This window comes from Eriocheir sinensis, chromosome 36 (genome assembly GCF_024679095.1).
Source record: "Eriocheir sinensis breed Jianghai 21 chromosome 36, ASM2467909v1, whole genome shotgun sequence".
In the NCBI taxonomy this organism is placed as follows: Eukaryota; Metazoa; Arthropoda; class Malacostraca; order Decapoda; family Varunidae; genus Eriocheir; species Eriocheir sinensis.
Window position 1 is genome coordinate 17,532,653 of NC_066544.1, and position 15,238 is coordinate 17,547,890.

Below are 15,238 nucleotides of genomic sequence, written 5' to 3' on the forward strand. Positions count from 1 at the left end.
CTGCTGCGACACCCATACACCTGCCACACACCTGCTGCCACACCCACACACCTGCTGCGACACCCATACACCTGCCACACACCTGCTGCTACACCCACACACCTGCTGCGACACCCATACACCTGCCACACACCTGCTGCGACACCCATACACCTGCCGCTACACCCACACACCTGACACACACCTGCTGCCACACCCACACACCTGCTGCGACACCCATACACCTGCCACACACCTGCTGCGACACCCACACACCTGCCACACACCTGCTGCTACACCCACACACCTGCTGCAACACCCACACACCTGCTGCACCATCGACACACCTGCTATACACCTGCCACACCTATTACACACCTGCCACAGTCACACTCCTGCTACACACCCACACAGCTTCTACTACTGAGAGAGAGAGAGAGAGAGAGAGAGAGAGAGAGAGAGAGAGAGAGAGAGAGAGAGAGAGAAGCCGTATAGTTGAACGCTTCCTTAAGTATAGTGTGGCAAATACCATCTTAGCAGTAGTAGTAGTAGTAGTAGTAGTCATAGTAGTAATAGTAGTAAAGCAGGATCACAGTTTTTTTGTGAGTGTGTAATTCACCCACGGCCTGATCACGAGCAGGGCTCGCAATCGCCAGCAAGTACCCTCCCGACCCGAGCAAGCTCTTTATAGTCGATCTCTGGGTACTGCCGGGACCTTCACACACCACACCCCCATCCCCCTTGCTCAAGGGGGGACAGTAACCGCCCCTCTGTCAGTGGAAAAATCCGTCTGAGCGGGGCTCGAACCTCCGCCTGCCAGACCGTGAAGTCTGGCAGCGCAGCGCTCTACCACTGAGCTACCGGAGCGGTGTGTGTGTGTGTGTGTGTGAGAGAAGAGGACTTAATTTCACCGTTAATCAACAAAAGTATGAGAAAAAGGAGAGAGAGAGAGAGAGAGAGAGAGAGAGAGAGAGAGAGAGAGAGAGAGAGAGAGAGAGAGAGAGAGAGAGAGCATGGCAGAAAGGGAGACGAAGATAGAGAGGAAGGGAGGGAAAGAGAGAGAGAGAGGAGGAGGAACGGATGGGAGGGGGAGGTGAGGGACAATATTTACTTTGTTACGAGAGCAAACAACCAGTAGTACTCAGTGGCCGGGGCCCCTCCCTCCTCCCTCTCTCCCTGACTCCTCCTCCTGCTCTTCCTCACCCATTCTCCTCTCCATCTCATTCAGCTTTTCTCCTCCTCCTCTTCCTCCTCCTTTTTCATTCATCTCTTTCCTCTTTTTCTCTCCTCCCCTTCGTTGTCACCGTTCTCCTACTCCTCCTTCCCTCCTCTTCCGTATCCTCTCATCCTCCTCCTCCTCTCATCCCCCTCCTTCTCCTCCTCCTCTTCCTCCTCTTCTTTGCCATTCACTCTTCTTCCCTCTTTTGCTCTTCCTCGCCATATCTCGTCTCGTATCCTCTTCCTCTCCTCCTCCTCCTCCCCTTCTTTGAGCCGCGTCTTTCCTGCACTCATTGTTCGCCTGCTGCCCGCCCCGCTGATCACGCAGGGAGCGGATGCCGTAGTGTGGCTGGCAGCATGAGCCCGGCCAGGCCCGTACTCCCATATTCTTTGGACTCACAACTATTTCCATAAGCCACAAAGGAGATTAATCGGGTTCTAATGAGTGTTTCTTTAGATCCATGGAACAGAAGAAGGGTCAGTCTACCACCTGGGTCATAAAACTACCCCTGGGGATGCCCACAACTCCTATGAAAGCCTTGTCAAATATGTGTGCTAGGGTGCAGTACCGCGGGGCAGACTGTATTGCCTCACCAGGGTCGGAGCAGCGAGAAGGGGAACGTGAAGATGACGCAGGTGGGTACAGGTGTATGGGTGGCTTCCTTGCTAATCAGTACATCTATAGGGACGGAGACCTCCTGTTCCTGAGGGTATACTGGACGGCAAGATCTTCAGGCCAGACGTGAGACTTGAACAGCAAACTCAATCACAGCACAGACAACACTTGCAACGGAAGACAACACAGCACCACACACGTAGGGCAGACAACACAGCCCCATATCACACACACACACACACACACACACACACACACACACACACACACACACACACACACACACACACACACACACATCGCCCATGGCACTCAGCAGGATGTTAATAAATTGCCTATATAAAGGAACGAGAAAAGTTACCACCGTGTTGCTGCGGAGACGGATGGCGGGAGGCAGGAAGCGGCGACACACAAACACACACACACACACACACACACACACACACACACACACACACACACACACACACACACACACACACAGACACACACACACACGGAGACAGACACACTACTTTTGGCTACTGGAAAAGGAAAGGAAAGGAAAGAAAAAAGGAAGGAAAGGAAAGGAAAGCGAAAAGAAGAGAAAGGAGAGGAGGAGAGAAAAAGGAAAGAGAAGGGGAAGAAAGGAAAGGAGAGGCAATTCCTAGGCCTGGTGAGGAGGTCTACATATCCCCTCTTCACCCCTTCCTTTCTCCCCTTCCCCCTCCCCCCTTCCTTCACCCCCAACCCCTCACTTACGCCACGAATCTGCAGAGGAAACCGTAAACAGGTGCATCTCTCTCTCTCTCTCTCTCTCTCTCTCTCTCTCTCTCTCTCTCTGCTCCCCTCCCTCCCTTACCCCCTCCCCCCCCTTCCACGTGCCTATACCTTGCTCTAATAATTATGGCTCAACACTTCACACCTGAGGCCCGGCAGGAGGGACGCAGCTCTGGGCCACACCTGCAGCCACACCGAGCCTTGTGCAACACTGCCTTCTCTCTCTCTCTCTCTCTCTCTCTCTCTCTCTCTCTCTCTCTCTCTCTCTCTCTCTCTCTCTCTCTCTCTCTCTCTCTCTCTCTCTACTTCTACTTCTTCTACATCTTGTTGTAAGGGAAATATCGCTGTTGTAAGAGTCCAAAGCATCCAAGCGAACTACTTATGAGAACCCAATTATATAGTCTCATTTATGGCCTTGAAAAAAAAATGTTGTTAGAGTCCAAAGCATCCAAGCGAACTACTTATGAGAACCCAATCATATAGTCTCATTTGTGGCCTTGAAAAAATAAATGTTGTTAGGGTCCAAAGCATCCAAGCGAACTACTTATGAGAACCCAATCATATAGTTTCATTTATGGCCTTGAAAAAAAAATGTTGTTAGAGTCCAAAGCATCCAAGCGAACTACTTATGAGAACCCAATTATATAGTCTCATTTATGGCCTTGAAAAAATAAATGTTGTTAGAGTCCAAAGCATCTAAGAATACGCGCCAAAGTTAGGTAGCTCTTTCTCCTCTATAGCACTGAGTCTGCCCATTATTGCTATACGGAGATGGCTTGACCTTCCTTGTAACCCATTCGACGTCTCTTTTCTTACGGCTCAGGACAGTCCAAGGGCAATATGGTAGCTTATAAATATAGTTCCTACACACACACACACACATATATACACTCTCTCTCTCTCTCTCTCTCTCTCTCTCTCTCTCTCTCCCCCCCCCTTTTTGTCGATGCTTGGGTAAGGTCTGTTCAGTATTTCTTCGCCCCGATAAAAAATAATCTCCTTTTTTGCTGGGTGTTTTGGCAAGGCCTTTGTTCGGCGCCCCAGGTAGCGACGCCTTGAGTAAGAGTAGAGATTTGGGCGGCGCGGATACTCCTCTTGCGTAATGCCCGGCGTCAGGTGTACCCAGGTGTTTGCCGCCTCACCTGAGTCCCCTCCTGCCCTCCCTCCGTCTCTAACTCCCTTCCCTCCCCTTTCCGCGTCAATGTTCCCTCCTCTTCTCCTCCTTGTACCTCCCTGACTTCCCATCCCCCTTCCTCCCCTTCCCTCCTCCCTCCCTCTTTGCCCCCCCCCTCCCTTCCCTTCCTTCTCACGTCAATGCCCCCCTACCCCTTCTTCCTTCCTTTTGCTTCCATGCCCCTCCTTCCCTTTCTCTCTCCTTCCTTCCTCCCTCCTCGCAATATGTCCTAACGTCACTGCCATCTCCTTCCTCCTCCTCCTTTTCCTTCCCCCCTCTTCTTCACGTCATTGCCCCCTCCTTCCTTCCCTCTCCCTCCTTCTCCCTTCCTCCCCTTCTTCCTCCCTTTTCACGTCACCCACCCCTTTGTCAGGTGTCCCCATGTCAACGCTGCCCCCCACTGCCCCCTTCTCCCATCTCTATGCCTAGTAGAGGACCCACCCCCCTCCCGCCCACCCCAGTACAACAATGGCTTGCTATATACCCCAAACACTCGACATCTGCCACGCGCCTCTCAGGTCAGTCAGATATACACTGTCTCCTGCCTATACACTATTAGACACCTGACATATCTATACGGGGCGGGGGGGTCACGGTTAGTCAGATATACACAACCTCTATACACTGCTACAGACACCTGGCATATATATAGGTAGGGAGGGTCACGATTAGTCAGATATACACAACCTCTATACACTGCTACAGACACCTGACATATCTATAGGTAGGGGGGTCACGGTCAGTCATATATACACAGCGTAGTGCCTCAATACACTGCTACAGACACCTGACATATCTATAGGTCATGGATGGGTCATGGTCAGTCATATATACATGCGCCTAATGCCTCTATAACGTTGTGGTATATAATATAAAGACTGATTTCTAATGTTATTCTTATTATTATGACAGAGCAATTACCATGAATATCTGAAGCTATATATATATACTGATTCAGACTCCTCTTTCATATCTATAATTGACAGCACGGGGTTGTGTGTCTGGTACCGCATAGTCCTGTATTCTAAGACATTTCGGGACTTACATACCCACATTTAATAAGGCTTTCGTAGAGGTTGTGCTAGTATTTCCATGGGTAGTTCTAAGAGCCTAGTGATAGTCTAACAACTCGACTGCACCGTGAGTATGACAAGCACTCATAAGAACCCGACTTATCTCCTTTACGGCCTTGGGAAACAGTGATTGTGAGCCGAAAGCGTCGGAAAATACGTGCCTAAATAGTCTCAGGCCTCCCAGCCCGTGTAAGATTTCCGGTTGCAAGAAGACCACAAAAGAAACTACTTGGTGGGTATTCCGGCAAAGGGTTCGGGTGAGGCGGCGTGGGTGGAAAGGGGTTTGGAGGAAGGTTCCTGGTAATCGAAGGGGGGGAGGGGCCTTGGCTGGTTGGACGAGGACTTCCAGGTAAGGGGTGAATAGAGAAGCTCCCCCGTGGTTAGTATTAATGGTATGAGGGATGGGTGAGGATGGGTAACAATAATGGTTGGTTAGTTGAGGTTTGTTATGAGCATGCTTGATTGAAATATGGATGATGAATGGATGTATGGAGTGAATGGAAGTATAGGGAGAGAGAGAGAGAGAGAGAGAGAGAGAGAGAGAGAGAGAGAGAGAGAGAGAGAGAGAGAGAGAGAGAGAGAGAGAGAGAGAGAGAGGTCCTAAAGCTTGGGGGGCTTCGTGTAGCGTTGATTCTGGCTTCACTACATTTCTGGGAGGAAGCTTAACAAGTGAGCCCTGGAGAGAGAGAGAGAGAGAGAGAGAGAGAGAGAGAGAGAGAGAGAGAGAGAGAGAGAGAGAGAGAGAGAGAGAGAGAGAGAGAGAGAGAGAGAGAGAGAGAGAGAGAGAGAGATTATGTAATGAATTATAACAAAAACATTTTATAAACCTTCTTTTTATCGTTATTTATTATTATTATTATTATTATTATTATTATTATTATTATTATTATTATTATTATTATTATTATTATTATTATTATTATTGTTGTTGTTGTTGTTGTCGTCCCCTGATGAGTCCTAATTGTTCCCTTTGTATTCCCTTGTGTGTGTGTGTGTGTGTGTGTGTGTGTGTGTGTGTGTGTGTGTGTGTGTGTGTGTGTGTGTGTGTGTGTGTGTGTGTGTGTGTGTGTGTGTGTGTGTGTGTGTGTGTGTGTGTGTGTGTGTGTGTGTGTGTGTGTGTGTGTGTGTGTCCTTTTCATTCACACATTCTTCTCTCCTTTCCTCCGCCACACTTTCCGCTACTTCTCTCCTCCTCCTCTCCTCTCCTCCCGTCACGCGTCACGCCTTTCTCTCCACTTCACGTCTCTCCGTCCCTCCCTTCCTCCAGTCACACGTCCCTCCCTCCCTCCCTTCCTCCCGGCACACGTCACATGCCTTTCTCTTCGCCCTCTGTCGCAGATCACTCGTCTATTCATCCTTTCCTCTCTCCTCTGTCTTCCCTTTCCCTTCCTCCTCCACTCCGTCCCCTCTCTCCTCCCTTCCCTCCTCCCCCTCCTCCCTCCCCCTCCGCCCCTCCAGCTCGCCTTTCTTCCATTCAAGGTTCGGCATGTGTCAGTCAAGGCCTTGGTGCCACTTTTGAGCGGCGCGAGGGTCGGCAGGTGTAGGGTCGGGGCGCCCTGCTTCACCGCGAGATAAATCTGACCATCCGCCCCCCGCCGCCCCCCCTTCCCGGCCCGTCGGTCACCGTCCCGTTTTAGCTGTCCTTCACGCCCTCCGCGGCCTGTCTCTTCTTGGCCTCGGTAATAAAATCTGGAATCTTATTATTGGATCGGCACGGAGTCCTCGAGGCGTGTTGGTGACGGCCCGCGCGGCCAAAGGCTGACAGCTGGTGGTGGCGGCGGCGGCGGGCAAGGTTAGCTGTGCACGTGTGAGTGACTGGTCATTGACGCGCGTGGGTCATCCTCGTGCCCAGTTAGCGCCGCCGTGACGTCATTCGTGCATCAGAATAGGCGCGGCACTAAGGGCGGCGCGCACGTGTAGGCCTGACGGGCGGCTCGTGTCAATTTCAAATGCGTTCAAACTCGTGACTGGACCAGCTTTGCCCCAACTTCCAGGCGGCTTCGGAAGTACTAACAAACGAACAAACAAACTAATTATTTAACTAACTCACTAACAAACTACATATAACTAACTAACCACTTAACTTCAACACGTTCACGTTATGCCAAATTCGTGAGTGGCTTGCAGATCCGTGTTTCCTCTACTACCAGCTCCGGGCCGTTTCGGAAGTATAAACAAACACACAAACAAAGTAAGTAACTATCTAACAAACACACACAAACCTGAGCCGAACAAGGGTGTCTCTTTTTTTAGCCGCTGAGCCGCCGCGGCAAGGCCGGACGAGGGTCACCTTTTTCCCGGCGCCTCTCCTCTGTCCCTCCGTGCCTCGCCCCGCGGCCGCTCGGCTTACTCGGGGCCTAAACAAAGGGCAACATTTCAACAAGGGGTCACATTATGGGCTTTGATGTCGCTCGCCGCTGCCCTACAAAAAGGTCAATTTGATGAACCTTCCTGAACTTAAAGATTCTTTAAGGCAGTGGTGTCCAGGGAAGGGGGCGTGCACCCGGAGCGGCGCCGCAGTGTTGAAAACGTTACATGAACACTGATTGGCTCTTCAAATACAAACTCGGTACAAGCGATGACCGGCGAGCGGCGATGGAATGACGTGAGAGAGGACACACTATATATAGGAAAAGATGCTGGGCCCAAAACGCTCTGCATCCGGCCATCTCATCGTTTTCAAAAACATCCCGTCAATGAGCATCACACTAGCACGCTTCACTGCGTTTACTGATGCCTTGTATAAAATTGATACAGGCAAAGTTAGGGACATACGCTATAATCGCGCGTGGCCGCGGTGCTCATATCCGTCGCAATGGCCCGGTTATGAAAACGTCCACACAATAGTCCGTGGTCACGTTCAGAAATGCTCCGAAAAAAAGTAGCTTTGGGACGTTTTCCAGGAAGTACACGTTCACGACAGCCTCCGTTCAACGAGGGTTTGCAGTGTGGTTCCTGATTACGTTCACCCCTCCTTTGCAACACGTCAGCTTGAGGAACATTTCCAAAGCATCTCTTATTTTCTTGTTCCTTAACTGAACACACACACACACACACACACACACACACACACACACACACACACACTCACTCAGGCGCCACTTACCTCAACACACCTGTCCAGCGGTGCACTTCACCAACGTCTCCCCCTCACACGGGACGCTTACCTGGGAAGAGATGAAAAAAGGTGGGTCAGTACAGGTAATATTAAGAGTAGTAATGATAAAAGTAGTGGTAGTGGCAGTAGTAGTAGTAATAGTATACAGTAGTAGTAGTAGTAGTAGTAGTAGTAGTAATAGTATACAGTAGTAGTAGTAGTTGTAGTATACAGTAGTAGTAGTAGTAGTAGTTATGATAGTAATAATAATAATAATAATAATAATAATAATAATAATAATAATAATAATAATAATAATAATAATAATAATAATAATAATAATAATAATAATAATAATAATAATAAAATTATAATTATAATAATATTATTAATAGAGAGAGAGAGAGAGAATGAAAGAGAAGAAATACTCTCTCTCTCTCTCTCTCTCTCTCTCTCTCTCTCTCTCTCTCTCTCTCTCCGTTCCCCTCTGTGTCTGTCTATCAGCTCATAAAAAATATATTGAGCCTTGACATGGATTTGTGGTCTCTCTCTCTCTCTCTCTCCTGTACCCTTTTCCTGCCAACGTGCTCACAAAATGGCGCCACAGAGGGAGAGAGAGGAGCAAAATGGGAGAGATAAGAGTTGTATCCCGTCACCCTCCTCCTCCTCCTCTTCCTCCTCCTCCTCTGCCCCCCCCCCCCTCTTCCTCTTCCTCCTCCTGGGTGGCGTGTGTGGCTGGAGGCGGAGTGGTATGGTATGGTCGTGTGTGTGTTAGTGTGTGTGTGTGTGTGTGTGTGTGTGTGTCCATTCAGTTTATTTTGTTATATTTCAACCTTTTTCTTGTTTCATTATATCGCTCCACTAATTTCCGTTTCTCTCTCTCTCTCTCTCTCTCTCTCTCTCTCTCTATTTTTACATCTTACATATTGCAATTAAATACAAGTATGTTGATAAGCGGTCTCTCTCTCTCTCTCTCTCTCTCTCTCTCTCCTTGTTCCAGAATATCATTGTTCCACCGAGCGAGTCCCGTTCCACTCATTGTTCCATTTCGCTCATTTCCATTCCATTATGTTCATTTGTTCCGTTCTGTTTCGTCCATCCACTTCTTGTTTGGTGGCGTTGATATTTTTTCCTTCTCTCATTCTGTAATTATTATATTCCACCCCGGTCCATTACGTTCAGTTTTTGTGGTTTTATGTTAATCTCGGTCTGTCTGTTTGCCTGTCTGTCTGATATATGTCTGACTATTTGCCTGTCAATAAGTTTATGTCTACAAGTCTGTATGTCTGTATGTAGGCCTCTGTCAGTCTTTCTCTCTCTCATTTCCTGTACCATTCATGTAGTATACACGTAATATCTTCCTTCATGGATCTCTCTCTCTCTCTCTCTCTTTCTCTCTCGAGCACGTGAGAGGGACACTTTCGGACACGCCGCCGCCGCCGCCGCCGAATGCTTAATATTTCTCGGATTCACGTGTCGAGAGAGAGAGAGAGAGAGAGAGAGAGAGAGAGAGAGAGAGAGAGAGAGAGAGAGAGAGAGAGAGAGATGAGAATTAAGGGGAAGGAGGGGAGGTAGATAAAGAAATATAGGGTAGGAGTAAGGGAGAGGAGATAAGGAGGGGGTGGGGAAACAAGGGGAGGAGGAGGAGAAGAAGAAGAAGAAGAAGAAGAAGAAAAAGCAGGAGAAGAAGAAGAAGAAGAAGAAGAAAAAGGAGGAGGAGGAGTAGAAGAAGAAGAAGAAGAAGAAGAAGAAGAAGAAGAAGAAGGAGAGAGAGAGAGAAGCGTGGAGGATGGCACCATGGTCAGCTTAGTGAGTGAGGCCCCACATTTCGTAAGCTTTTGGAGGAGGAGGAGGAGGAGGAGGAGGAAGAAGAACATAAAGAACAAGAACAAGAACGAGAACAAGAAGAAAAGAGGAAAAAAAAGAACAACAATGAAATAGACGGAGGGGGAAGAGGAGGAGGAAAAAGAAGAAGAACTGAAAGAGGAAGAGGAGGAAGAGGAGGAGGAGAGGAGAAACACAAGAACAAGAAGAAAAGAAGAACAAAAACAATAATAAACAACAGAAGAAAAAAATATTAATGAGCTATATATATATAAAACTATTTCCTGGCCCATCGCACCATCCTCAGATATCCCGTTCAACATTTTCCGCGGCGCCGAAATTAATCAAATGCCAAAATAACTCACATAACGTTTTAATACTACCACCATTCCTTATACATGCAGGGCTATATAATGCGGCTTAGTTAAGATATATAAGTCCCTAGTGGCTGGTTATACAAAGCCTTCCCTTGGTCTTGTGGGGGATGTGATATTATGGGTCTGAAAGTAATTGCCAGAGAGGGATGGAGAGGGATGGAGTGGAAGAGAAAGGAAAGGAAGATAGCTACAGAGAAAGGGAAAGAAAGGGGAAAAGAAGAAAGGAGAAAAGACTGAGAAAGGGAGAAATTAAAAAGAGGCAGAGGAAGGGTCGGGAAAGGAAAATAAGGAAAATACAAAGAAAGGAAGGGAGAGAGAGGAAGGAAGGAGGGGGAGGGAGATGAAAGGGAGGGATGAGGAGGAGAAAGTGAAAGACAGAGGGTAAAGGAAACAATATCAGAAGGGGGGAGGGAGAGAGGGAGGGAGGGAGAGGAGGAGAGAGGGAGGGAGAGAAGAATCGTGACACAGACAAGAAGCAGAAACATTAAGAATCTACCGCCGAGGTGTAAGCTGCTCTCCCTCCCTCTCTCCCTATACGTTCCAAGCTTTTTCTTTCTTGAGTAATTTCTTTCCACTTTTGTTGTTGTCATTTTCTTTGCTCTTGTATTTAATTCTTTCTATATTGTTTTAGCCGTGGTGGTAGTAGCAGAAGTAGTAGTAGTAGTAGTAGTAGTAGTAGTAGTAGTTGTCGGAGGAGGAAGTAGGAGGAAGAAGAGAGAGAGAGAGAGAGAGAGAGAGAGAGAGAGAGAGAGAGAGAGAGAGAGAGAATATGCAGGTGACAGGTTCGACGTTCAGTTACAAGCTCTTCGCGTCATACAGTCAACTAGGCATTCAGCAACACACCACGCGCGCCTCTCATAATGGAAGTAGTAGTAGTAGTAGTAGTAGTAGTAGTAGTAGTAGTGAATGGAAGGAATAGAGAGAGAGATGGATGGTAGCGACTATATAACAATTGATAAAGGAAGAGAAGAAAAAACGAGAGAAAGGAAGGAAAGGAAGTAGTAGTAGTAGTAGTAGTAGTAGTAGTAGTAGTAGCAGTACACAGCAATACACTTCGCACTGTCCACACTCCTCCCTAGCTCTCTACCTGATTTGTCTATAATAATAATAATAATAATAATAATAATAATAATAATAATAATAATAATAATAATAATAATAATAATAATAATAATAATAATAATAATAATAATATCATGGCTAAAATTCGTCTTGTTTCATCGCCACGCGCCGAGTATAACGTATGAGGAAACCAGTCAAGTACACACACACACACACACACACACACACACACACACAGGGAGAGACACACACACCAAGTATATATAGCCCTGTCATTAATTATGTGTGTGTGTGTGTGTGTGTGTGTGTGTGTGTGTGTGTGACATTCGGTAACTACGCCAGGATTATACATTCTTTCATAGCCTAGGTTTACTTCTTGTCCTCTGTACCTCCTCCTCCTCCTCCTCCTCCTCTTAATACAATAAGCCACAGGAGCGAAGTCAATAGTTACTGAGATATTGCATTTAACTTTCCTTCCTTCTTTCCTTCCTGCCCTCCTGCCTGCCGGCCTGCCGGTCTACTACTAACCTGCCTACCTTTCTCTCTGCCTGCCTGCACCTGCCTCTCCTCCTGCCGGCCTGCCTACCAAGTGTCCGGATCTTCCCCCTAATCCCTTTCCGCCTTGTCTTCCCATCCTAGTCACTGCCTGTCTCCAAAGCCTATGAGTTGAACTGCTTCCTGTCTCCATGGTTTCAGGGCCGCGGCGCAGGGCAAGGCGGCAATCTGGGACATCACACCATCGCTGCGTGACACCCTGAACACAGAGGACCCGTGGGGGAGGGGCGGGGAGAGTGGGAACGGGTGTGGGTCGGGTGTGGGCGTCATGGGGAGGGCCGGAAGGGTGGGGGAGGGTGTGGGCGCCGGCAGCTTAACATCACTTTCGGGGCTTCGGCAACACTACTGCCTGGCCCCAATGCCTGGCCCTTCCCCCTCACCCCTGTCGTTACTCTCCCTCCTGTTGGCCCTTCTTTATTACCAACCAAAGAGGGAAGGGTAAAGTAAGGAGCATACGCCATTAGTTGCGCGTGGCCCCGGTGCTATCTCCGTACCACTGGCCCAAGGGGAGAGTTAGGTCCCTAGAGGCGGCGTGCAGGTTCTGGAGCGCCCCGAAACAAGACGGTGCGTCGTGGCATTAGTATGGGGGTGGCGCGGCACCCCCGACGTGGCTCCCATTTTGTAGGCTTCCCGGAGTGACCACTAACGCCCCCACCCACCCCTCGCCCTTCCAACCCTCTCCGCCCACCCCCACACACGAGGAGGACCCCGTGACAGGTTTTGGCGGCGGGCGGGCGTGTGGCAGGGCGGGCGGCGGGTCTTTGCACGGTGACGCAGCAGCTCCGCTAAGCCGTGGCGCCTCGCGTGTTGTGTGCCGCGGGTCACGTCTCCTCAAATCCTCTTTTTCCAAATTTATGACCAAACGGCAGCGCGGCACCCAAGTGGGACTTCAATCCTTTTTTCTCCCTACTCACGGCGAAGGAGGCAGGCCAGGGAGGCAGGCCAGGGAGGCAGGCGCATGGGCAGGACAAACAGACAGAAAAAAATGCCTGCAACAAACAGCTCCTACAAAAGATTACAGCAAACGGTACCAAGAGAAACCAACTGTGAGGAAGCTGTGGTCCTCTATAATCTTGTATATTAAGTATTTACGTATAACTAAAGAACAATCCGTCACCCGGTAGTGGGGCAGCAAGCCGTACAGCTCCCAAAAGAGATTACAGCAGACGGCGCCAAAAGAGAGACCACTTTTCGGAGTGTGAAGTCCTGCCGATGTCCCTTTCTTGATGGAGTTCGTCGAGGGAAAGAGAGAGAGAGTTCGCAAGCCGTAGACCAGTTTTCGAAGTGAGGAGTCCTGCTGATGTCCCCGCCTTGAGAGAGTTCGTCAGAGAAAAGAAAGTCAACGCGTGCGAAATTAAGGAAAGAGAGAGTTCGTAAGCTATGGAGGTATATGTAGAACCCTGGGCAGTGTAATCCCTATAGAAAGCAAAAAGAGAGTTCGCAAGCCGTAGAGATGAGTTCTGCTGGTGTCCTCGTCTTGAAGGCGTTTGTCATTGGCATAAGGCAACGCGTGCCAAAGGAATACGAGAGCTCGCAAGCCGTTGAGGTATTTGGAGAACCCTGGACGGTGTAATCCCAATAGAAAAGAAAAATAGAGTTCGGAAGAAGTATAGGCTGGAGTCCTGATGATGTCCCCGTCTTAAAGGAATTTATCGGAAGAAGTAAAGGCAACGCGTACGAAAGGAAAGGAAGAGTTCGCTTGCCGTACTGGTAAAGGAGGAACTGAGGGAGGTACGGATGGAGGGAGAGGGGTGAGGGAGGAGGTGAGGAAGGGAGAGAGTTAGGTGAAGGAGGCACAGAGGGAAGGGGGGGGAGAGAGAGAGAGAGAGAGAGAGAGAGAGAGAGAGAGAGAGAGAGAGAGAGAGAGAGAGAGAGAGAGAGAGAGAGAGAGAGAGAGAGAGAGAGAGAGAGAGAGAGAGAGAGAGAGAGAGAGAGAGAGAGAGAGAGAGAGAGAGAGTGAAGGAGGAAGAGAAAGGAGAGGGCAGTAGAAAAAAACAACAGTCCTGATGTCCCTGTCTAGTAGGAAGGAGTTTGTCACCGGCAGAAGGAAACGTGTGCCAGAGGAAGAAGAGAGCTCGCACGCCGTGGAGGAATTTGGAGACCCCTGGGCGGTGCAATCCCTATAGAAACGGCGCGTGCCCGGGTCTTTGGGGCCGCGGAGTGAGTGGCGCCGGGAGGGATTACGAGGGGGAAGCGGGGCCGGTGGGGGAGGGGAAGGGGCACACAGTGATTGGGGGGGGGAAGGAGGGAGGGAGAGGGGTGAAGGAGAAGGTAAGGAAGGGACAGAGGGGTGAGGGAAGAAGGAAGGGAGGAGGTGAAGGAAGAAGTGAGAGAGGGACGGAGGGAGGAAGAGAGGTGAGGAAGAGAAGGATGAAGGGAGGTGTGAAGGAGGAGATAGGGGAGGGAGGAGGAGAGGGAGGAAACCACTAACTAGACGTGTACTAACCATGTTGTGAGGAGAGGCCTACACGAGAGAGAGAGAGAGAGAGAGAGAGAGAGAGAGAGAGAGAGAGAGAGAGAGAGAGAGAGAGAGAGAGAGAGAGAGAGAGAGAGAGAGAGAGAGAGAGAGAGAAGGGTGGGGGATCAAGGGCGTCAGGGGGGTTGGGGGGGTATCGTAGGTATATATATAAATAGAGTTAACCATTCTGGATATTAGGTTTTATCTCCCTTATTTTTATGAAGAGTAAGGAGCAGAGAGGAGCCAGCGGCGGGGCCTCATCTTGTTGGGCTCACGGTTATCACGACTACACAGCCCTCGCAAGTAATCCTTCTCCTCCTCCTCCTCCTCCTCCTCCTCTTTTTCCTCTTTTTCTTCTTCCTCCTCTCCTCCTCCTCCTCCTTCTCCTGCTTCTCATTTTCATTCAGTCGTCTGTTTCCGTGTTTTCAGTCTTCTTCTTCTTCCTCCTCCTCCTCCTCCTCCTCCTCCTCTTCTTCTTCTTCTTCCTTCTCCTCTTCTTCTTATTCTTCTTCCTCCTCCTTCTCCTTTATTTATCCCCTATGAATAAACTAACTCAATCACTCTTTTTTTATTCATGTTAGGCTGTGTGAGTATGTGCTGAATGGATGACGGTATGAATGACACTGATGATAACAAAAGCAACAACAACAAAAAAAAAACCTTCAAGTTCAAGCAAAAAAAGATATCTATGTGACTTAATAGCTCAACCAGGGATGACGGCCATAAAAACACGCATTATCCCACCAGTAGAAGTAAGAAATAAAAGTAAGAAGTAGATAATGATGTAGAAAAAGTAAGAAGATAAAAGAAAATTAATCTACTAGTGAAATTAAAAAAAAGAGTGACGTTACTGGCTCACGCTTGCACTGTCGACGTGGAGTGCATGAGGGCCTGCGAGAATGTGCTAAGAGTGAATTGGGTCCGTACAACGCGGCCTTGACACACCAGCGGCGGAGGCGGCGATGATGGTGGTAGAGGTGGAGGTGGTGGAGGGAGGGGGGGGGGGTGATGAAGGTGGTGGTGGTGGCCAATTTGGAGCGTGAAAG

The 15,238-nt window shown here is 49.0% G+C and overlaps 1 protein-coding gene across 1 annotated transcript in view; it reads right to left on the bottom strand.

Moving 5' to 3' along the window:
- Window positions 1–7,988, bottom strand: part of LOC127007960 (mushroom body large-type Kenyon cell-specific protein 1-like) — a 56,827-nt gene extending 48,839 nt beyond the window's left edge. Inside the window, exon 1 of the mRNA XM_050879507.1 lies at window positions 7,926–7,988. The gene's annotated coding sequence lies outside the window, so the exon portion shown is untranslated. The remainder of the gene's footprint in view (window positions 1–7,925) is intronic.
- Between the last annotated feature and the right edge of the window lie 7,250 nt (window positions 7,989–15,238).